This window comes from Pleurodeles waltl, chromosome 8 (genome assembly GCF_031143425.1).
Source record: "Pleurodeles waltl isolate 20211129_DDA chromosome 8, aPleWal1.hap1.20221129, whole genome shotgun sequence".
Classification (NCBI taxonomy): Eukaryota; Metazoa; Chordata; class Amphibia; order Caudata; family Salamandridae; genus Pleurodeles; species Pleurodeles waltl.
This window is the reverse complement of record NC_090447.1, coordinates 568,433,179-568,456,286: the sequence shown is the minus strand read 5'-3', so window position 1 is coordinate 568,456,286 and position 23,108 is coordinate 568,433,179. Positions and strand designations below refer to the sequence as shown.

General features: G+C 46.0%; 1 long non-coding RNA gene across 1 annotated transcript in view; it reads left to right on the top strand.

The window, feature by feature from the left end:
- LOC138250137 (uncharacterized) overlaps nt 1-23,108 on the top strand; it is a 391,073-nt gene that overhangs the window by 65,755 nt on the left and 302,210 nt on the right. Inside the window, exon 2 of the long non-coding RNA XR_011194894.1 lies at nt 2,453-2,612. This is a non-coding gene — a long non-coding RNA (uncharacterized lncRNA). The remainder of the gene's footprint in view (nt 1-2,452; nt 2,613-23,108) is intronic.

The window sequence follows — 23,108 nt, the reverse complement described above, 5'->3', positions numbered from 1 at the left end:
TATGGGTGATTGCATGGATTTGTGTTTACTGCAATCAATATTTGTGGTAAGATCAGGGAAATCAACTGTAAAAACAGCCCACCTGGCCATAAAAAAGGCCCACAAACTGCTAAAAAAAGAGGCCACACACTGATCTGTCAGACAAGCCTATTGGGCACTGCCTGTTTGCCCTATGGGCCAGTCGTGCTCTGATTACAACTATATTTGGAGCACATTTCTGACTTTTAGGACATCCTCAAAAAATTCAAGTAGGTTTCTAGAAAACCACACTACTCATAGCTTTCTTTGCATACTCACATTTATACAATTTACGCATGCACAGAACTACATTTGTAAATAGTGAAATGCAATTCATGCGTATTATTAGCACATTTAACTTTGTTTCACCATAGGGGAAATATTTTTCCATGTGGGGAAACTCCCTCTACTCAATTGCAGTTTTTAAGGTAGGTGGGGCAGGTTTTACTTTCTGTCCCTGATTTTACCTTTGCAATTAAAAGTTGACCTTGGATATCGAGACTGAAACTGTGAGAGAGGCTCTCCTGTAACAGGCAGACAGGACTGATGTCACATCCAAGGTTCCTCAGATGATTGCTCTTTTGTTGAGAGTTGGGAAACTAGGGAGTCTACCTTCTCTTTTCTTTGGATTGTTTTTTTTTGATGGACGAGGAGATGAAGAACACTTATAGAAATTTCTTGTATGCTTTAATTGTGTAATCTTCAGAACAGTTGAGCATACTCCATCCTGATTTCTCTGAGAGATTTCTTCTTGACCCTGCTGATTTCACATGCCCAGTGTGTTGATTTTCATGCTTGTTAACTTAGAATTTCCAATTTAACTTTAAACTTGGTTCATCTGATTCTGTCACCTTCCTCATAGAATTTCCTCCTGACACTCTTAATACTTTATTTAGAATAGAGAAGTTCTTTTGTGGAAACTGCTTGGTTGATATTGTGTTTGCTGTATGTAATTCTATATTGTATCTTTTTCCTGATCATATACATATTCAGACTGCATGATCGTTTAAATATCCATCCACTTAGCATATATTTTGTTCAGTTTTACTGATTGATTTGACTTGTAACTTGATTTAAATTGTTAACAAAACCGATAAGCTTTGGACACCATTCTCTCTGTCATTCTCGTGCAGCCAAATTGGTTTCACTATATTAGAAATGTATTGCCGATGCTAGGTTCTTTTTCACACTTCAAGTCAATAATCAAAGGTCTATTTGACCAATAGGCATTATTTTGTATTACTTTACCAAGCGACAGAGATTCAAAAAAAGCCTCTCTATCATACCTAAGAGATGTTCTCCCCCGCAAAGTTGTGATTTCCCATGAACCCAAAGGAAACGTGAGACACAAGAGAGATCATGGTGATTTTTTGACTGATGCAGGATGTGCAAAGCATAGAAAGATCACCAATTCTCCATTTCAACCGTTACCATTGTTTATGACAGTTTGCACAGTTTTAGTGACAGCTGTAGGCATTTTTGGAAGCAGACAGCGGTCTTGTGGATCACCTTTTGCTCCCTCCAAAATCCTTTTCAAACGTGCCACATTTTTCGGCATTGCAGCCCATATTCTTGTGGGGGACAGATGTGAAGTACTCGAATGTTGCAACACTGGGGACATCCATGGAAATAGAGCTGCTCTCGCATTCAGGATTGCATCTTTGCATTCCGTACAAGATCTGATTGAATGAATTCTGAGTGGTGAGTAATAATGTGGTAGGAGTTCTGTGAGTGCTTGTGAACATTCTCTGTGTGATGTGCTGGTTTGTTGCATCTGACACAGGGAAAAGACTTGACCAGTGTACATCCCATATGCTGTTCAAATAGAGAACTGGTAGGTGATCCTGTGGCCCATGACTTTGTAGACATCAGTTAGTTACTTTATGCTATTTGCATGGTTTCGGGACCACTCCCTATCCAGAGGATCAGGCCCCTATGATGAACAGAACCCTTCCGAATCCCTGTATCTCTGGGCCTGTTCCTTGAGTGAACTCTTTTTAAGATAGATAACACTAGGCAGCACTCTGAAGTAGCGGCAAATTACATGATTGCATTGTAGAAAAACCGTTAATTAATAAATAATGGTTTATGGACACTACCAAGTGAATCATCTGGGTGACCTAAGAGCCACAGGGTCCGGAACAAATCCAGACAAAATCACAAAGCTATTCTCCTTTTTAAAGTCGTTAATGTTTGCACATTAATTTAATTTATTTTATTTATTTAATATTGATTCGAGGTGAACAACAGCGAAAATGTGGCGTATTCAGCACCTTGGAATTCTGCTTTGGGTAAAATGTGCTTTCACCATTAAAACTGCATGATTCTAAATAAATCATTTATAACAGAAAAAAATATTGTGTGTCAACTCGCATTTAATAACACATCTTAAAGAATAACGGTGAAATATTGTTATTTACAATGCATGTTTAAGGTGGAAAATCTACAAGCTGGGAAGGAGGCATTCGTGTGGCCGGGCTTGTACGTTGGCCAGGAAGGCTACAGGCTGGCTCATCTATCAGTGAACCTACTAGCAACATGGACATTTTCCCTACCGTTGCCAAACTGTCTGGAGGCTCTTTGCCCAATGACAGGTACCAAAATGAACCTTTATATCTTCGCATGCCCATTTGTTATCATATGATGCTATTTACTTAGACCCTTGTGTGCCCAGAATGTTTAGTTCTAAGAGAATTTAAAACCCTTAAAGATTGCTCACAGATATGGATTAATATTTTTAGATCTGGTGAGGTCTTGCACCTTGGATTTATTGTATGTAAAAATAAAAACAAACAGGGTCTTAAAATCAATTGGGAGTAGCACCAACCCCAAACAAAGGAAATCATCTGTATTAATGTGTTATGCATTTAATATGGGCTTTTTGATTTCCTTTGTTTTTTATTTTTGTATGTATTTTAATAATTGGTATCCTATTCCTTTTTGATGATGTTGATTATAATGAATTCCCAAAGAGTGCAGAACGCACTTATTCTTATTTACCTGCGTTTTTCAGCCTTCCCTTACTTCTTTTTTTGGATGCTTATGTAGTTTTATGAATGGTTTGCTAATCCTTTTTGGTGATGTTGATGTGAATGAATTGCCAGAAGCAGTTCAGTCTTTTCTGACTCTGTTTCTAATCAGGTTTTTGATGATATTGATGCTCAATAATTTCTGTTGGTGTAGTACACAGCTGCCCTTCCTGCTTGCATGTCAGATTCCCCTCAGTTTGTTAGAAAGTTATGCTTTCATGTCCTTCAAACTAAGAACAGTAGGCACATAGATTTAAAATAAAATAATATAAAGCTAAAAAAGGATTGTCTTAGAGGTGGGATTGCTTCCTGCAGTGCCAAAAAGTGCCTCAAAATGATCATTTTAGAAACATTGATCTGATTTTTTTGGGACAGTGTTATCCTGGCATTTAAAAACGTATTAGTTGGGTGATGGGATACTCATTCTTCATTGTTTCCCTCTCTCAAAGGTGATGGAACAAATAGTAACTAAACAACTGCAGACGTTATTGGTGTAAGTGGTTCCCCAAACCACCCAATTTCCTACTATGAAATGGAGACATGGGAAACTACACTATATTAGTGCAAGATGAGTAAACCCCTTTCCACGTGTTAGTTCACATTTTGTAAGTGTGCGAGAAAAATATGTATTTGCCAGTGTGGTGGAGTCTTCTGATGAGCTTGTGATGGAATATGGTATTGAAAGCTGACGAAAGGTCGAGGAGGATAAGGGTCGCTGTTTCTCCTCTGTCGGGGAGGGTGCGTATGTCATCCGTGGCTGCGATCAGGGCAGTCTCAGTGATGTGATTACTGCGGAAGCTGGATTGGGAGGCATCAAGTGGCTGGTTTCTGGTCCAGGTTGGTCATGAGAACCTTGAGTTCAAAATGAGCGGAGCGCTCACAGGTGGTGATTTGGCCTTGTGGCTACAGGTGTCCTCCTTGCATCATGGGGAGCCAGGCTTGAATACCAGCCTCTACTCAGCAGGTTGTGAATCCAGGCACATCTCTGTGCTGGAAAAAGAAATTAACAGTCTGTGTCTATTGTGAAGTGCTCTGAGGTTTGTGCTTTGTAAAACTGCCAAAAATGTGGTCCTGACCTGTTGCCCAGGCCGTAGTCTCATTCTCCTAGAATTAAAGATGAAACATTCAGCTTTATGTCAAAGAGAGACCCATGTAGTGGCTCAGTTGCTCAGTGAGAAACTGGAAAATATGACAATCCCTGCATCTCTGTCTGACCAAATTGTGTAATCCTAAGCAAATGCTCTATTTCACCAACCTCCATTTTGTTAATTATCACACATCACAGCACATTGAAATACGTGCAATGAGGGTATGTGCTGTACAACATCTCTTGTATTTGATGTAGCAGACTGTAATTTTGCTCTATGTTTAGTAATAATCTACCCCAAATATAGAGTACACATAAACCTTGAAGTGCCTCTTACTCAGTGCTACCGGAATTATGCAATTTTATGATCCCTGCGATTTCCACATTATTTTGGATTTTTCACATAAACTGTAGTATATACCAAAAAAATTATTTAGTTTCGAACTCTTACGGATTGAAAGTTACTACTACTTTTTTTTGCTGCCCAATGGAAAGCCCATCACAAAGGTTAACTGGTCATCTTTCTGTTATTTCTCTACTTGGGTGTCAGACTGGTACTAATGAGATGAAACCTTTGCCCAGATAGTAATAAAATGATAATAAAACATGACAAAATAATGAGGTAATGCTATCACAAAATGTGCCACATAATGCTACATAATAAGGTACCTATAACCAAGCATCCATTACCACACACATGCCTTTACCACGCATGTCTTTACCATGCAAATTTGTACCATGCACATACCTCTACTACACTTGCCTTTATACAGAAAATGTAAGTATTTTGCAGGTGTATATATATATATATATATATATATATATATATATATATATATGTTAATATATATATATATATATATATACATACACACACACACATATACAGTACCTACTGGTGATAGATAGTTATTTTTGGGGCCTAGTGTCAATAGGAAACACGTTTTTTGTTTTGCTGATAACATTGGCGCAATTTGACGAATCTTAACAAAATTTTCAAAACTAGAGTGTTGGTCACCTCAGCTGTTGTCTGGAAAGTTTTGGGTGATCTGTCAAGCCGGGGCCGAGAAAAGGGGGTGTGGGAAAAACATGTTTTCCTCATACAATTTCCCATAGGGATTTTAGACATGACTACAGCCCAACCACTGAACGTTATTACACCAAATTTGGTAGAAAGCTTGATCTTGGTGCAGAAGCATCTCTTTTTGTGATATGGTGTAAATCTGTTCAATAGTTTTGAAGTTATTAAAGGAAAATGAAATATAAATATCTAAAGACATGGATCCTTCGCTGATCGACCCATGGGGAATCCGTGGATCCTGGGAAAAAGCAAGGCACTGACTGGCTGGCCGCAAGCTGAGAGGAAAGTTGCGGCTGACATTTTCTTTCTCGCATTGGGCAGAGGAGAGAAAAAAGCAATAAAACACTGACATAAAGGGTCAGGAAACAGGTATCCTGACTCCATAGGAGAGATGGCCCTTTTTTTTTTTTAAGGATCCACAGATTCTCCGCAGGGCTAAGTGCAGCCCCATGTAAATTTGCAGATCCAAAAAACAATGAAAAAAAACCACCCACTCACACAGCAAAACCCACTGGGCATGTGCAAAGGTCTTGTGCTGCAGAGGATTGGGTGATTGCAGGCTGGATGGCCACTGAATTTCTACGGTTTTGAGGGGCTCAGGTCGCAGTGGTCTGTGTCGGGTTTCAGAAACTCAAACAATTCACCAATTTACTTCCATTCACCAGGGACTCCATGGACACTGCCGAGTTGCAATAAGTGAATTATTTACCCAGTATGTCCACACCAACATGTTTCCGCCGTAGCCTTGCTCACAGTAATTAAAGAGGAACTGACATGGTCATTACATACATGAACACATGGATATCAAAAATGGATAACAAATAAAATGTGAGTGTTGATTCACCTGATGGCAGCCACCATGATTGCACAGTTAACAGTCAATGTAGTTGATATCACACAAATGTAATATTCACGATCTGTCAAACCAATGTAACTGAGAATCAGAACAATGAAGAAACTGGGAAACCCCTGTTATGATTGACTCATAAACAACCATTGTTCTGCCTTATGGTAATAATGAAGCGTTGAAATTAATAAATGTGCATGTAATAAGTACAACAGTGGATACATTTCTGCCCCCTAAACTAATTCCCTGTCAAATGCAAGTGTTAACAAAAAGATCGCTTTCTTATTCACCTTGGAAGATTGTAGATAGGCATTCCTGGGTGGGGTGCCTAATGTGGTACATTTGGGGTGTGTATCCAGGATTCTTTTGTGTTTTTTCATACTTAAAATTGACAGTTGCTGCTTTAGTGATCCAATTCAAGCTTCTCAAGCATCGTTTGAATCTATACTAATGCTCGGTTACCCGGCAACCCTATAATCCCCTTTTGCAACTGAGCGTCCTGGAATTCCTACTCACCAGTCACACAGGCACTTCATCGGGTGGGTGCCTTTTGCCATCAATTGCCCATGGCAGCAGAGACTTGTGCTCCTTCTTGCACACTCCTTTCCAAGAAAGCCTGCGTCCTGAACCGCACACTCCACAGTGCATTTACACAGGCTGAGACGAAGGAAAGCTGCCTAGCAACCATCGGCTTGCGCTCTGTGACGGAGGCAGAGTCAGTGAAGAGTTGCTTAGCAACGGTCATCTTTCCTTGTTTCTCATTTCTCAGGTGCTTAATGGAGGTGACACCTAGGAGTACTAGGATGCGTCTTTGCCTACAACTGCAGAGATTTTTTGAAACTCAAGTATTACACATCAAAAATGAAAGAAGTACAACAATAACTATGTTTCAATTTAGTTTTGCTCTCAAAGTTTGAAGTAAAGGTATTTTCTTTGGTGTTATTCTAGTGCACACAGTTTCTTCATAATCTCTACAAGTGCACTATTTAATATACTTATAAATGTATATATTTTCATGTTAAGTTAAAATAAATTTATTTGCAGAACACTTTGTCTCATGCATATAATGTCAATTTGTCAGTAACATTGAGAGTTTTCTAAGTTGTTAAAGCAGCAGTCATATAGAATGTTGTGGCACCTCCTTTCTCTCTGACAAATCCAGGTGTACCACCCATAAGATGGCACAAATGGAAGAAGGATTTTGAAAGGTACGCTAAAGTATGTGGTGTGAATGTGAGTGCGGAAAGGAAGACAGCATTATTGTTGCATTGTTTAGGGTCAGAGGGCCAAGAGGTCTTTGACCATCTGCCAAATATTACAGGTATAGAAGCAGAAGATCTTAATGAGTATGAAATATGCATGATGAAACTGGATAAACACTATCTTTCTAAAGTTAGCATCATACTAGAAAGATACCATTTTGGTAAGCAGTGCCAGAAAGAAGGAAAATTATGTTTTAATTTAAGAAAGTTAGCTTCTTCATGCAAATTTGCAGGATTAATGGAAGAGAGAATATGAGGTCAGTTTATGTTGGGATGTAACATAGAAAGTATAAGGGAAGAATTATGTAAAAACCAACATTGGATGAAGCTTTAGTGGTAGCAAAGACCTGAGATCACTGAAATGTGTTTAGATTATAAGTACAGAAAAAAAAGAATGGGGAAGAGGTTAATGTCGTGAATAATATTCAGAAAAAAAGGAAGTAAGAGTATTTCTACAAAAAATGAAAATAAGAGTGAAACCAAAACTAAATGCTTCAGGTGTGGGAGGAATGGACATTTATTGAATGATAAATGTTGTTCCGCATAAGAAAAACAAACAGGCTAGGAAAGTATTAGAAATTGACAATAAATTGAAGTAGACAAGAACAATTCTGATTATGAATGGTGACAAGGTGTACTTTAAGTAGGGGAGTTGAAGAAGAACTTGCCTGTTTATGTAATAAGAGTGAATTGAGAAAGTTCTAGGATGTTATTTGATTCTGGAGCAAAGATCACAGTAATCTCAAGAAATTTCTATGAGAATAAATTGAAGACACAGGTGAAAATTCCTAGTCCTGATAGGCTGTATGCCTATGGAGGTAAACCCATTCATTTGCTTGAGAACTTTGAAGGGAGGGTAGAACATGGGCAAAGGCAAATAGATGCAAAGGTATATGTGTTTAAGAGAGGAGACAGTATATTAAGCTGGTTCCACCAATGTGATTTGGGTGTCATATTATATCCCAATAGGGTACCTCCCATTATGTTGACAGATATTCCTGTGGTTCAGAAAGTAGAGGCTGATGATGAATTTCTGCAAAACTTAGAACAAACATTTCACAATTTATTTAAAAACAAGCTAGGTTGTTCAAAGGATTATTCACACAAGATATTTTCAATATCAGAGGCAAAACCTGTAGTAGGTAAACTTTGCAATATTCCTATTTCCATCAGAAAGGAGGTTAAGCAGGAGTTGAAATGACTTATTGAAGAAATAGAATGTTCAGAGTGGTTGGCACCATTAGTAGTAGCGAAGAAAGCTAATGGGAGAAGTTGTTTATGCATTGATCTAAGAGACTTGAATAATAATGGAGTGATTGACAAGTATCCACTCCCTAATATCACTGACATGTTGCTATTATTTGAAGGTGCCAAGGCTTTTTCAAGTATTGACTTAACCTCGGCACATCATCCAATTGAGTTGGATGAAGAGTTGAGAGATCTTACAGTGTTTGTTACCCCATTTAGTACCTTAAAATTAATTCAATTGCCATTTGGATTAGATTCTGCTGTCTCTGTTTTCCAGAGAGCCTTAGAAATGGTTTTGAAGGGGCTAGATGGAGTAAACATCTACCAAGATGATATGTAACTCTTTGGGAGAAACAAAGAAGAATACAACTTCAGAGTAAGACAAGTGTTGGTGAGGTTGAACCAACACAATTTGACTATTAAAATAGACAAATGTAAATTCTGTAGGAACGCAATAAATTATCTTGGACCTACCATTACTGGAGAAGGTATTTTCCCCAAAGAGGGCTTTGTTTAGTCAATACAGAGAATGAACTCACCAGGTAATAAAGAAGAACTAAACAAGTTTCTAGGTATGATTGAATATTATAGCAAATTTATCAAACATTTTGTTTGAGGTTGTGCTCATATTAGAAAACTACTCAAGAAGGGAGTTGAGTTTTCTTGGGACACAGACTGTGAGATGGAGTTTCAAAAATTAACAGAGAAATTGAGTCATGCCCCCAATTTGAAAGGTTTTATTCCGAGGGAGAAATCTATTTTCACCACAGATGCTAGCGCAAAGGATTTGGGTGCAGTGCTGCATCAAGGGGAAGGGAGTTCCCCAACAATAATTTTATTTTTGTCAAGAAAGCTGAAAGAAACAGAAACCAGATACTCAGTAATAGAAAGAGAGGCACTTGCTGTCCATTGGGCCACAGGAAAACTAAAGAAATATCTTTGGGGAAATAAGCTTGAAGTCAGAACAGACAATAAACCGTTTTGTGAAATTTTCCAGAAAAAAGGGACAGATGCAGTCACTAGTAGAATTAGCAAATGGGTTGTTGCACTCCAAGAACATGATTTTACGGTAAAGTATATTCCTGGGGTAGAAAACACCATTGCAGATTCTTTGTTTAGACTAGTGGCAATAGATAATGAACAAAATCACGAAGAAATTGATGGAAAAAATTACTTTAATGAGGAGATTATTTGTGAAATTGATACCTCAGTGATTTCGAGAGAAGAGTGGTTGGCTGAATTAAAAGCTGATGAATTACTCCAAGAAGTTACATCAGTGATAAAGGCAGAGTGGTCCATGAAACATAAGAAGACTGAAGGGATGAAGAATTTCTGGCATGTTAGAGATGAACTTTCTGAGAATGGAGAGCTGATGTGTAGAGGAACCAGGCTAATAACTCCTCTGTCTTTAACTGACAAATTGATAAGCGTAGCTCATGAGGGACATCACGGAATGTCGAATACTATGAGCAGCCTGAAAAGGAAGAAAAGAAAACTGAACTACATAAAGAGAATGTTGACAATAGGAAGTCAGTCAAAACAACAAAAATTGAAATTGGTGAATGGGTGATGGTAAAGAGATTTTGTAACAAACTCATTACAACCCTGGCGGTCGGTGTTAAAGCGGCGGTAACAAAAATGGAATCATGACCACCGCAGAAACCGGCAACACAGACAGCAACTTTAACACTCTGACCACCACGGTGGTAGCAACAAACACCACATAGGCCAAGCACACACTTGACTCCTGCCTCAAAACGGAGAGAACACTGCAGGGGCATCAGGTCTAAAACACATAGGCACCTCAGGGGGACGGGGAAGGGGGGCACCTCAGCCCGAAGATGGTATTACACAACTGCTCCTGGAGGGGGCTCCATGACCACTGCTTGGTCCTGGGGAGTGCAAGGCCACAGTCTCTCAAGTCTCTCAAGTGGGTGGTTTTCCCACTGCTTGGTCCTGGGAGTGCAAAGCCACAGTCTCTCAAGTGGGTGACATGTTCCACTGGTTCTGGAGGGGGCTTTGTGCCCAGTGTGCTTCATCCTGCCAAGGATAGGGTGAGTGGATGCCTTTCTCCGCTGGTTGTGGAGGGGGCTTTGTGCCCAGTGTGCTTCATTCTGCCAAGGATAGGGTGAGTGGATGCCTTTCTCCACCGGTTCTGGAGGGGGCTTTGTGCCCAGCGTGCTTCATCCTGCCAAGGATAGGGTGAGTGGATGCCTTCTTCCACTGGTTCTGGAGGGGGCCTTGCACCCAGTGTTCTTCATCCTGCCAAGGATAGGGTGAGTGGATGCATTTCTCCACTGGCTCTGGAGGGGTCTTTGTGCCCAGTGTGCTTCCTCCTGCCAAGGATAGGGTGAGTGGATGCATCTCTCCACTGGTTCTGTTGGGGGCTTTGTGCCCAGTGATGCAACACATGGGGTGTGGCAGTGCACAGTCCCTCACCTAGGTGTCTGAGCCATGAGAATTGCAGTGAACAGGAAGCATGATAGTCCATGGAGGCAGGGCTAGAGTCCATCCGGCGGCAGCTACGGCTGAACAGTGATGGTAGTGCCGGTGACGGTGGGGGTGCTGCCAGTGATGGAGGGAGGCTCCAGCTCCTCTCCTGCAGCCTCAGATGGCTGCCCACTAGGGCTGCTGCTGGTGGCAGTGGTGCTACTATCAGCGGTACAGGTGGTGGTGCTTGCGGCAGGGCTTGCAGCAGTGCTTGTGGCAGTGCAGGTGGTGGTGCTGACCACAGTGCAGGTGCGGGTGCTACCAGTGGTGGGGGGAGGCTCCAGCCCTTCTCTTGCAGCCTCGGACGGCTGCCCACTGGGGATGCTGCTGCTGACAGTAGTGGTGCATGTCGTGGTGAAGGTGGCGGTGCAGGTGGCAGTGCTTGCGGTGGTGCTAGCAGCGGGGCTGCTGGCGGTGCTGCCCGCGGTGCAGGTGGCGGTGCTGGTGGTCGTGCTGGTAGCCACCAGACCTTCACCTGCAGCCTCCGATGGCTGAAGTGCCTTGCCTGGTGTTTTGTGCCCCTTCCTCACCTTGGCAGATGGTGGTGTCACCTTGGGTATGGCAGCTGGAGTCTTTGAGGTGGCCTTGCTGGGTGGTTGTGGCTCCTTCCCCTTGCTGGATGCTGTCCCCATATTCACCTTGCCAGGTGGAGGAATGGATTATGCCTTGGCAGGGATTGGTGGCAGATTGGCTGGTCAGACGGGTGCCCATTTTATTCTGTGACAGCTGCAGGGACCACAGCGGACTGGACTTGGTGGCTGAGGTGCTGGGCTGGGTTTTGGCCACCCTGGCCCGAGGGGAAGGACAGAGGGGGGAGGGGTAAGGAAGAGGTCAATATTTGCCAGGAAAATCTTCTTAGGGACACTGGGGAGGGAAGAGGCAGAAGGTCTGGGAGTGGAGGAAGAGGGAGTGGTTGTAGGAGGTGTCTGTCTGCTGAGTTTGGGTGCAGGTGCATGGGCTGGATGCTGTTATGAGGTGGATGGCTGTTGGATGGGTGGGTGCTTGCGTTTGTGCACTTTGGGAGGAGGGGTCACAGACACACTGGGAGAGGACACAGAGGACGTGTGCATGGATGTGGGGGTGGTGACTGCCAGTGAGGAGTGTGTAGGGATGGGCATGCTGGTGATGGAGGTAGTGGATGAAGATGTAGTGCATGCAGGTGTGAGTGGAGATGCTACAGGGAGGGAGGTGGACGAGGTGGAGGAGGGGGACACAGTGGAGGCAGTGGATGTTGGTGTGTCTGCATGGGGATGGTGCTTGTGTGAGTGCCTGTGAGATGACGTGTGGTGCTTGTGTTTGCCTGAGCCACTTCTGTGTGTTGATTTGGGTGAATGCTGGTCTGAAGGTGTGCTTGGGATAGGCTGGGGTTGAGGAGATTGGGACTGGGTAGAGGAAGTTGGAGGGGGAGGATGAATACAGGGACAATGGCTGCCATCAGTGCAGAGGCTGAAATGCTCTCTGTTGGGCCACCACGTCAGAGTGAATGCCCTCCAGGTATGCATTTGTTTGTTGCAAATGCCTCTCAACACCCTGGATGGCATTCAGAATGGTTGACGGCCCAACAGTGAGGGATCTCAGGAGGTCAATAGCCTCCTCACTAAGGGCAGCAGGGCTGACTGGGCCAGGGCCTGAGGTGCCTGGGATGAAGGAGATGCCCACCCTCCTGGGTGAGCAGGCACAGGCACCTCGCTTAGGGGCTACTGGGAGGGCGGTGCTGGTACGAAGTGGCGGCTGTACCTGCAGCTGGGGTGGTCATATAGGTGTCTGCCACCACCAGGGAGCTCCCATCAGAGGAGGTATCAGAGTCTGTGTTGTCCCCTCCAGTCTCTGCCGTGGTGCTCCCCTCGTCATCCTTCCCACTGGTGCCCTCAGCATCAGTGGACTCTGCCTCCATGGTCCTGTGGGATGCAGTTCCCTCTGTCGCTGGTGCCTCTGCTCCTCCGCCAAATGATGCTAATGCACATAAGGACAGGATGACAAAACAAGAAGAGGGGGAGAGAGACAAAGGATTTACTGGGTCAATGACTGCAACAACACCACCGTTGGTGTACACAGCACCCTCACACACAGGGAACAGGCCTACACACTATGCATTGCACTACCGGTGAAATGGCTAGTCACTAAGGAATGAGGAGCGGCACACACTGCCTACTTCAGCACACCGGGGGCCCATGCAGCCGTGCCCAGAAGTCGATACTGACAAGTTAGGTAAGCAGAATTTTACATTCAAACCCTTAGCCACCAGAGGACCTACGCTGCTATGTCTGGCCTGGCCTAGGGGCACCCAAGGACTCACAACCACCACCCGGATACCATCCCACCAGTCATAAGTTGGAATGATAGTCACTGTACACACCCCCTTGTGGCTGGTGTGATGCCCTCAAGCGCCCACCCAGCTCTGGGTAGGCCACTGCCAGTATGGGGGCCATCAGAGTGGTCAGTATCTTACCGCCACCCCTTCCCTGTTGGGAGGCCATCCCCTGCTGGGCCTCCTCGGTCTTCCTTGCCCAGCATCTCAGGTCTTCCCACCGTTTCCGACAGTGGGTGCTCTGCCTGCCATAGACCCCCAGGCTCCACACCTCCTTGGCGATGGCATGCCATATTCCCTTCTTTTGATGGGCCATAACCTGCAGAGGCAATACATACAGGAGAGCACCATTGGACAAACAGTCCAGCCTCTCACACAAATGGCCCTGCATACCCAATCCCACCAAAATTGGCACACACATAGCCCAGCGCACAACATGTACACTGCCAAGAGGACATCCACCCACCCCCCCCTTTCACAATGCCTTCACACACAACTCCATGCATTCATGCCACATGCATCATGCCCAGAGTGTACTCACATGTTGGTCTGGAGGCCCATACAGCAGTCCGTACTGTGGTAGGACCACATCCATCAGTCGCTCCAACTCCTCAGAAGTGAAGGCTGGGGCCCTTTCCCAGGTCACACGGGCCATGGTAGGTTCCAGATACAGGTCACAACAGCACATGCAGTGTAGGTCCTCTCCTATGGAAGGTCAGGAAACAAGTGAAGATTGAGATAGAAAATGGCGGTCACGTCCGCGGAGGTGCATACTCTCACTGCCGGCATAGATCCCCATTGGCCACTGTACCCCATAGGGTCCACTATAAACCAATGAGGAATTGCACGGCGGTTCACGACTGCCTACCGCCACGGCACACAACATCGGCAGAATTACCTCACTTCCACCTGTCCCGCCACGTAGGACAGTCGGATGCCATTTCAGGGGGGTGAACAGACCTATCGATAATTGCTGCCTCACAGGATAAATAGGCACATACATTATAAGTCACACTGTCCCAAAGCATGTTTGCACGATGTGGACTGCTGTTGTGGTATAGTTGTTCAACTTGTGACAGCCTACTCACTGTTGTGTCCCTTAAATACCTACCGCTGCGGATACCCCGTGCACAGACCCCTGGTAGACTTGGCTACACTGGAGGGCATGCACATTAAACTCACCTATAGACTGGAGAGGGCATCAATCACAGAGCTGTGTGCCCAGTTGGAACCTGAACTGATCTCAGCTATCTGTCATTCGACGATGATCCCCCTTCTTTTGCAGGTTCTGTCAGTGCTCCATTTCCTGGCAACCGGTTCTTTCCAAGTAACAGTGGGCTTGGCAGCAGGAATGTCACAGCCAATGTTCTCAGTCGTGCTAGCAAGAGTCTTGTCAGCCCTGTTAAAACACATGTGCAGCTACATTGCTTTCCCCTGGTGGAGGATTTGGCCATTGTGAAGGCCGGGTTTTATGCAATGGGACATATCCCAAATATAATTGGGGTGATTGACGGAACACATATTGCATTGGTACCCCCCTCCTCCCTCAGCAGAATTAATAGGTGTACAGGAATCTTAAGAGTTTCCACTCCATGAATGTGCAGATGGTATGCCTGGTGGACCAGTACATCTCCCACGTCAATGCTTAGTATCCTGGATCGGTGCATGATGTCTTTGTCCTAAGGAATAGCAGCACCCCAAATGTGATGTCCCAACTACAGAGGCACAGGGTGTGGCTAATAGGTGAGCCGTGCTGCATGTTGCACAACCTGGCCCTCAGACGCCATGTACCTTTCTTGCAGGAGGAGGAGAGTGGAGATGCCCCTGTGGCAGCAGTGGACCCTGAGAACAGTGAGGATGAGGAGGCAGAGGATAGGGATGTGGACAACAGAACATTGGTGATACATCAGTACTTCCAATGACACACAGATGAGACAGTGCAACTTCACATTTCCTATGAGTATTGGTGTATTCTGTGTGGCACTGGCATGCTGGCATTATCCACTTCTTTCCCCTACTTACTGTTATTCATTTGACAGATGTTGGTGATATGACAACATTCTCCTGATGTGATCACAACAGCCAGCTCGGGGTCATTAATTCTGTGCTCTTGCTAATTACAGTTCATTTGCAATGGTTGTAACAGATTTGCAATACATGAAATACTAGTAGTCGAGTTTTATCCAAGAGTGTTGTGCTAAAATAAAGAGGGGAAAGTGAAATGGAATGGGGTGATGATGGAGGAAAGTCGAGGGTATTGTTCCAGTCTGTTTGTAGCACAGGTGCATTGTCCATGGGGACATAGGAATGGGTGCTATGGCAGTTCAAAGTGGACAAGGTGACAGCGTGGGACACAAGGGGGACAATCAGGAGAGTCTCATTCCCTGACGGTGGTCTTGGCAAGTGTCTCTGGCGTCTGTCTGGTTCGCAGGGAACGTTTGTGAGGTGGTTCTCCTTCTGCAAGGGGAGGGGTGCTCGTGGCTTGTTGGTCCTGTGTGGGGCCTCCTGGCCACTAGTGGAAGCGGAAGTGGAGGGCTGTTCAGATGACTGGCTAGTGGCAGGGGCCCACTTGTGTGCTGTGATGTTGGCCATGTCTGCCAGCACCACTGCTATGGAGATCTGCAGCCGCCTGTTCTCCTGCACGCTGTCTAGGATCTGGCCCATCATGTCCTGGGAATGTTGGTAGGATCTCGGAGAGTGCTTCCTGGAGAGTTGGTTCCCTTCTCCTGTCCTCCCCCTGGCGCACATCAGTCCTCCCAGTGTCCCTCTTGGCCTGTGCCTCTGACCCCTGAACGGTGTGCCCACTGTCACTGACCCCAGGTCCCTGATTGTCTTGGGGGCGAGGTATGGCCTGGGGTCTCTGTACAGGTGGGCACACTGCTGATTGTTGCGACCTGGGGACAGAGGTGTGAGTACGCTGGGTGGGTGCTGTAGTGTTGGTTCCTGATGGGGAGGCTCTGTGGTGGTCTGGGAGTGGGCTTGGGTGACCGGCTGTCCAGTGGTCCCTGATGGGCCAGGCAGATTGTCCAGATCCAGAAGTCCAGAGTTACTGTCATCACTGTGGGTCTCTTCTGTTGCGGGACTGGATAGTGGTGGCACGTCCTCTCCAGTGACATTGGCTGGGGTTGTGATTCTGTGAAGACCGGCGGCGCCTCACCTACGGGCCGTGGTCAGATCAGCGGTCCACGTCTCGGACGGTCGTTTCTGCCACGTTCTGCTTTTTCGCTAAACTTTCCCTTAGGGCACTCTTTATGCTGCTCCCGCTCTTTGCCCTCTTAAGTTGCTTACCTGTTCTTGCTGTTTTCCTCATTTCTTCTTTTTTCTTCCTTTTTTCTTTTTCTTGTCTTAGCCATGTTTCTTCTTCCCAAGAGTCTTTGTTCCTTTCCCTGCATGCTTTGCTTACTACCTTTCTACACTATGGCTATTTTTCCATTCACCTGAAAATGGTCTTACCCAATCCAAGATGGTGTCTTCAATATTTCCTGCATGTCACTTCCTGTTTTTCAGTATAAAAGCACAAGTTGGTTTTCTATTCCTTGCGTTGCAAACACTTCCCTCGTGGTTGTGCTCCTCGCTCCCGTATCCTGTGATTTTGGATTTCTCCTGTTCTTTTTCCCCCTTCAGCTTCTCCATTTCTTTTTTGTGCTCTTGTTCTTTTTCAGGAGTACTTGATTCTGAGATTTTTCCCATGTTGGGTTTTTTCCTCTGGGACTCCTTCAGGAAGTTGCGGCCTGCTTGGTGTTTTATTGTCAGCAGAACCGTGGCTACTGGAAGGGGTCGCCCCTAGCCTGGTAAATCCAGAACAAGCAAGAAAGCAAGTGGTGCCCAGAGACTGGCTGATTATAGCGGTAATAAGCACTCAAGTTGTGGCAGTGGTACCTGTGGGGATGTAAATGATACATTATGCTTCAAGTGTCTGACATTTGTATTTCTGTAGCTTCCCCTCTATGGTTGTTGTTCCCCTGCAAGCGTTTGCTTGTGAATGTCGGTGTATAGTGGGATTGTTAGTTTCCCTATACTGTGCATGCTTTAGTGATGGGTGTCCTTGCAGTGCTGGGAGGTGTGTCCATGCATTGGTACAGCATGCAGGGCTTGGCATTGGGATTAGTGAGATGTGTTGGTGAAGTGTGTGGGATGTGGTGGAGTGATGGGAGTGAGGGTGAGGGTGTGTGATGGCATGCAGTTATGGGGGGTGCTAACTGTTAAACGTTGACTTACCAGTGTCCAGTCCTCCGCCAACTCCGGCGAGTCCCTCAGGATGCAGTATTGCCAGTACCTGCTCCTCCCATGCTGTGAGTTGTGGGGGAGGAGGTGGGGGTCCACCGTCAGTCCTCTGTAGGGCGAGCTGGTGTCTTGATGCTATGGAATGTACCTTCCCCAGTAGGTCGTTCCACCTCTTCCTGATGTCATCCCTTGTTCTTGCGTGCTGTCCCACTACGTTGACCCTGTCCACGTTTCTCTGCCATAGCTCCATCTTCCTTGCTATTGATATCTGCTGCACCTGTGCTCCAACGACCTGTGGCTCTACCCTGACGATTTCCTCCACCATGACCCTTAACTCCTCCTCAGTGAAACGGGGGTGCCTTTGTGGTGCCATGGTTGTTGTGTGATGGGTGTTGGTGAGGGTGTGTTGGGCAATGTGGTGGGGTGTGTGATGTAGGGTGCGTGAGGGGTGTATGGGTGTCAGTGGTGTGTCTAGTTGTCTCTGTGCTCTTCTTCTCAGTCTCGTGGTGGCAGTAGTTGTTGGTAAAGGGTTGGGGGAATGTGGGTGGGTGTTTTATAGTGGTGTGGGTGTGTGGGTGTGTGTGTGTGGTGTGTGTACAGTATGAGTGTCAGGTGTGTGTTTTTGGTATTGGCCAATGTAGTGTTGTTTTGTATGTGGGTGTCCATTCTGAGCGCAGCACCGCCAATGGTTTACCGCCGTTGAATGTCCGCCGTGGTGATTCGTGGGTCATAATGTGATGGGTGTTGTTCTGTTGGCGTAACGGTGTGGGTTTTGGGACCGCCAGGTTATCACTGACCTTTGGTCTGGCGGATTTGTGTATGTGGCTGTATTCTGTCAGACTGGTGTGCGTGTGTTATAATATGGTGAACGGATATTCGCCAGCACAGGAGTAAGTTGGCGGCCGTCAGCGAGGCGGTAAGCGGCATTTACCTCCAATGTCATAAGGAGGGCCTTATTTTGTTAAATTGTTAGTGTTGAGTATTTATCATATTGGTATTTATATCTTACTTTACAATTAAAAAAACATTGAAATTCACTGAAAAACCTAAAGGTTACAGGGACGTAATTGTTAGATTCATGTTTTACACACACAAAACCTTAGAAATTCTGCAGTTATAGTTATACTTTATACTTAGCTGAAGAAACTATAACTAATGCTGTTCAGTAACTTTACGCCATGAGTTATAGTTTCTTAACATAAGTATAACTATAAGTATAACTATAACTGCTGAATTCCTATGTTTTTTTGTGGGTAAAACAGAATCTAACTATAACACCCCTGTAACCTTTGGTTTATTCAGTGAAGATATATATATATATATATATGTATATATATATATATATATATATATATATATATATATATATGTGTGTGTGTGTGTGTGTGTGTGTGTATATATATATAGATATATATCTATATATATAGATATCTATGCATATCTATAGCTATCTATCTATCTATATACATATATATATATATATATATATATATATATATATATATATATATATATATTACCTAGTGGCAGTCGATACTAAGGATCCTTAGACGTGACTACAAGACAAACCACTGAATATAATTACACCAAATTTGGTAGAAAGCTAGCTTTCGATATACAGATTACACTTTCAGTAGTTTTTGAGGAATTTAGGGAAATTCAAATTTGTATATCTCTGGCCGTGAAGTATCTGTGAACAAAGACAAGCTTGTGCAGGGAAATGGACAGCTCTGATTCGCTGGCAACACTTCAAACCAGGAAGTGTTCGCAGACATCTTGGGCCTTGGCTTGGGGCGAGTCCCAAAAATAAAGTGAAAATAAAACAAGAAAAGGAGCCAGCGTAGGGACACCCTGACACCTTAGCACTCGTGGGTGGGGGAGTCCCAGAGGGACTCCCCCAGAGCAAGAAAGCATTTTTTTAAATATTTGTTTTCCCACAAACTCACAATATTCCGGAATTTGTGGCAAAAAAATAAACAAAAGCAAGTGTAGGCCCCTGTGCTTGTTATTTTATAGGCCCCTGGTGAGCCAGGTCCCAGGGGAATTAAAAAATTTGTGTGGGGTGAACTCTCAAACCCCCAACCCCACTGCTCTGGGGACTGCCACCTTCCCACAGCTTTCATTATTATTTATACAGGGGGGCCCATGGTCCCCTTGCTGCCCCAGGGACCACCACCTCATCAGAGTTGTGTTAATTATTAACTGCGGTGGGCCGCCCAGCCCCCTCCAGCTGCCCTGGGGACCACAATCCCCTGGGGCCTTCATTTTTATATATTTGGGGGTCCTACGACCCCACCGCTGCTGTGGGGACTGCCACCTCTCCAGGGCTGTGTTTATTATAATCTGTAGGGGGATCGCCCGGCCCCCTCTCGCTGCCCTGGTGAACACCACCACATCCGGGCTATTCTTGTTGGAGCCACAGATGGCCCTGGGGACCACCATCCCCCCCAGGGCCGGCTCCTGCTGTGTCTCCTGTGGCTTGGCCACCTACAATATGCTTGCATTAATACACTGTTTACAAGAAGAGAAAAACATACATATTAATATCACATATTCCCACATGCCATGTCTTCTGCCTTCTGTTCTTCGTATCTTCATCTGTGATCTTCTGCTCTTCTGTGAACTTCCGCTCTTCTGAGTTCTTCTGGACTCCTGTTCTTCTGTTCTCCTGTTCTTCTGTTCTTCTGTTCTTCCGGTCTTCTGTTCTTCTGTTCTTCTGCTCTTCCGGGCTTCTGTTCTTCTGTTCTTCCGGCCTTCTGTTCTTCTGTCTTCTGTTCTTCTGTCTTCTGTTCTTCTGTCTTCTATCTTCTGTCTTCAGCTCCTCTGCCCCCTCCGTCTTCCTCTCCCCGCGCCTGCCCTCCTGCTCCTGCCTCATCCCCCTCCCTCACTCGCCTCCCCCTCTCTATCACCCCTATCTAACCCATTCGCTATCTACCTCCCTCTCTCCTCCTATCCACCTATCTCTCTATCTCTCTATCTCACTATTTAACTCCCTCACTCCCCACCTCCTCCTATCCACCTATCCCTCTATCTATCTATTTCTCTATCTATCGATTGCTCTATCTATCCATTTTCTCTATCTATTTCTCTATCTCTCACCGCCTACCCGCCACCCCCCTCTATTACCTATTCTTCCTATCCTCTCACTCTACCTCTCACCCTCACCCACCTCTACAACCCCCCCTCCCCTATCTTCACAACCCTACTCCTATCTCTCTTCCTAATCTCCCAAACCTCCTAACACTCTCCCCCCTCCACCCTTAAACCCCCCTCCCCCAGCTCTTCTCACTCTACCTGTCCCCCCCTCCCTCGCGCTTTCCCGCTGCGACCTCCTGCTCGCCCCCGTCCCCCCAGCTCCCATTCGCCCCCAGTTGACCCCTCCCCCCCTCCTACCTCATATGGCGGCCGCTGCGCGACAATGGTAGCGACCCTTGACCCAAGGGTAGGTCGCTCCCCCTGCCGCTGCAGCTCCTCCAGCTCCTCCAGGTTCCTGAGTTCCTGAGACCCACCTCACAGTAAGTACCCCCCACCTCCCAGCCCCTCGCCCTGCCCCGCGCTACTCACCCTCTCTCCTGCTCCTGCTTCTTTTCTTCTTTTCTTCTTCTCTGTTCTTCCTCCTCGCCTGTAATCTTCTTCTGTACTCTTCTTCTCCCCGTCTTCTCTCTTCTTCTGTGTGCTTCTCTGCCTCTCCTGTCGCCTCTCTTCTTCTTCATCTTCTTCTGAGGTCTTCTGCCTGTCTTCTGCCTTCTGTTCTTCGTATCTTCATCTGTGATCTTCTGCTCTTCTGTGAACTTCCGCTCTTCTGAGTTCTTCTGGACTCCTGTTCTTCTGTTCTCCTGTTCTTCTGTTCTTCTGTTCTTCCGGTCTTCTGTTCTTCTGCTCTTCCGGTCTTCTGTTCTTCTGTTCTTCCGGCCTTCTGTTCTTCTGTCTTCTGTTCTTCTGTCTTCTGTTCTTCTGTCTTCTATCTTCTGTCTTCGGCTTCTCTGCCCCCTCCGTCTTCCTCTCCCCGCGCCTGCCCTCCTGCCTCATCCCCCTCCCTCACTCGCCTCCCCCTCTCTATCACCCCTATCTAACCCATTCGCTATCTACCTCCCTCTCTCCTCCTATCCACCTATCTCTCTATCTCTCTATCTCACTATCTAACTCCCTCACTCCCCACCTCCTCCTATCCACCTATCCCTCTATCTATCTATTTCTCTATCTATCGATTTCTCTATCTATCCATTTTCTCTATTTATTCCTCTATCTCTCCCCCCCTTCCCGCCACCCCCTCTATTACCTATTCTTCCTATCCTCTCACTCTACCTCTCCCCCTCACCCACCTCTACAACCCCCCCTCCCCTATCTTCACAACCCTACTCCTATCTCTCTTCCTAATCTCCCAAACCTCCTAACACTCTCCCCCCCTCCACCCTTAAACCCCCTTCCCCCTTCTCTTCTCACTCTACCTGTCCCCCCCTCCCTCTCGCTTTCCCGCCGCGACCTCCTGCTCGCCCCGCCCCCCCAGTTCCCATTCGCCCCCAGCTGACCCCCCCCCCCACCTCATATGGCGGCCGCTGCGCGACAGTGGTAGCGACCCTTGACCCAAGGGTAGGTCACTCCCCCTGCCGCTGCAGCTCCTCCAGCTCCTCCAGGTTCCTGAGTTCCTGAGACCCACCTCACAGTAAGTACCCCCCACCTCCCAGCCCCTCGCCCTGCCCCGCGCTACTCACCCTCTCTCCTGCTCCTGCTTCTTTTCTTCTTTTCTTCTTCTCTGTTCTTCCTCTTCGCTCCTCGCCTGTAATCTTCTTCTGTACTCTTCTTCTCCCCGTCTTCTCTCTTCTTCTGTGTGCTTCTCTGCCTCTCCTGTCGCCTCTCTTCTTCTTCATCTTCTTCTGAGGTCTTCTGCCTGTCTTCTGCCTTCTGTTCTTCGTATCTTCATCTGTGATCTTCTGCTCTTCTGTGAACTTCCGCTCTTCTGAGTTCTTCTGGACTCCTGTTCTTCTGTTCTCCTGTTCTTCTGTTCTTCCGGTCTTCTGTTCTTCTGTTCTTCCGGCCTTCTGTTCTTCTGTCTTCTGTTCTTCTGTCTTCTGTTCTTCTGTCTTCTATCTTCTGTCTTCGGCTCCTCTGCCCCCTCCGTCTTCTTCTCCCCGCGCCTGCCCTCCTGCTCCTGCCTCATCCCCCTCCCTCACTCGCCTCCCCCTCTCTATCACCCCTATCTAACCCATTCGCTATCTACCTCCCTCTCTCCTCCTATCCACCTATCTCTCTATCTCACTATCTAACTCCCTCACTCCCCACCTCCTCCTATCCACCTATCCCTCTATCTATCTATTTCTCTATCTATCGATTTCTCTATCTATCCATTTTCTCTATCTATTTCTCTATCTCTCCCCCTCTTCCCACCACCCCCTCTATTACCTATTCTTCCTATCCCTCTCACTCTACCTCTCACCCTCACCCACCTCTACAACCCCCCTCCCCTATCTTCACAACCCTACTCCTATCTCTCTTCCTAATCTCCCAAACCTCCTA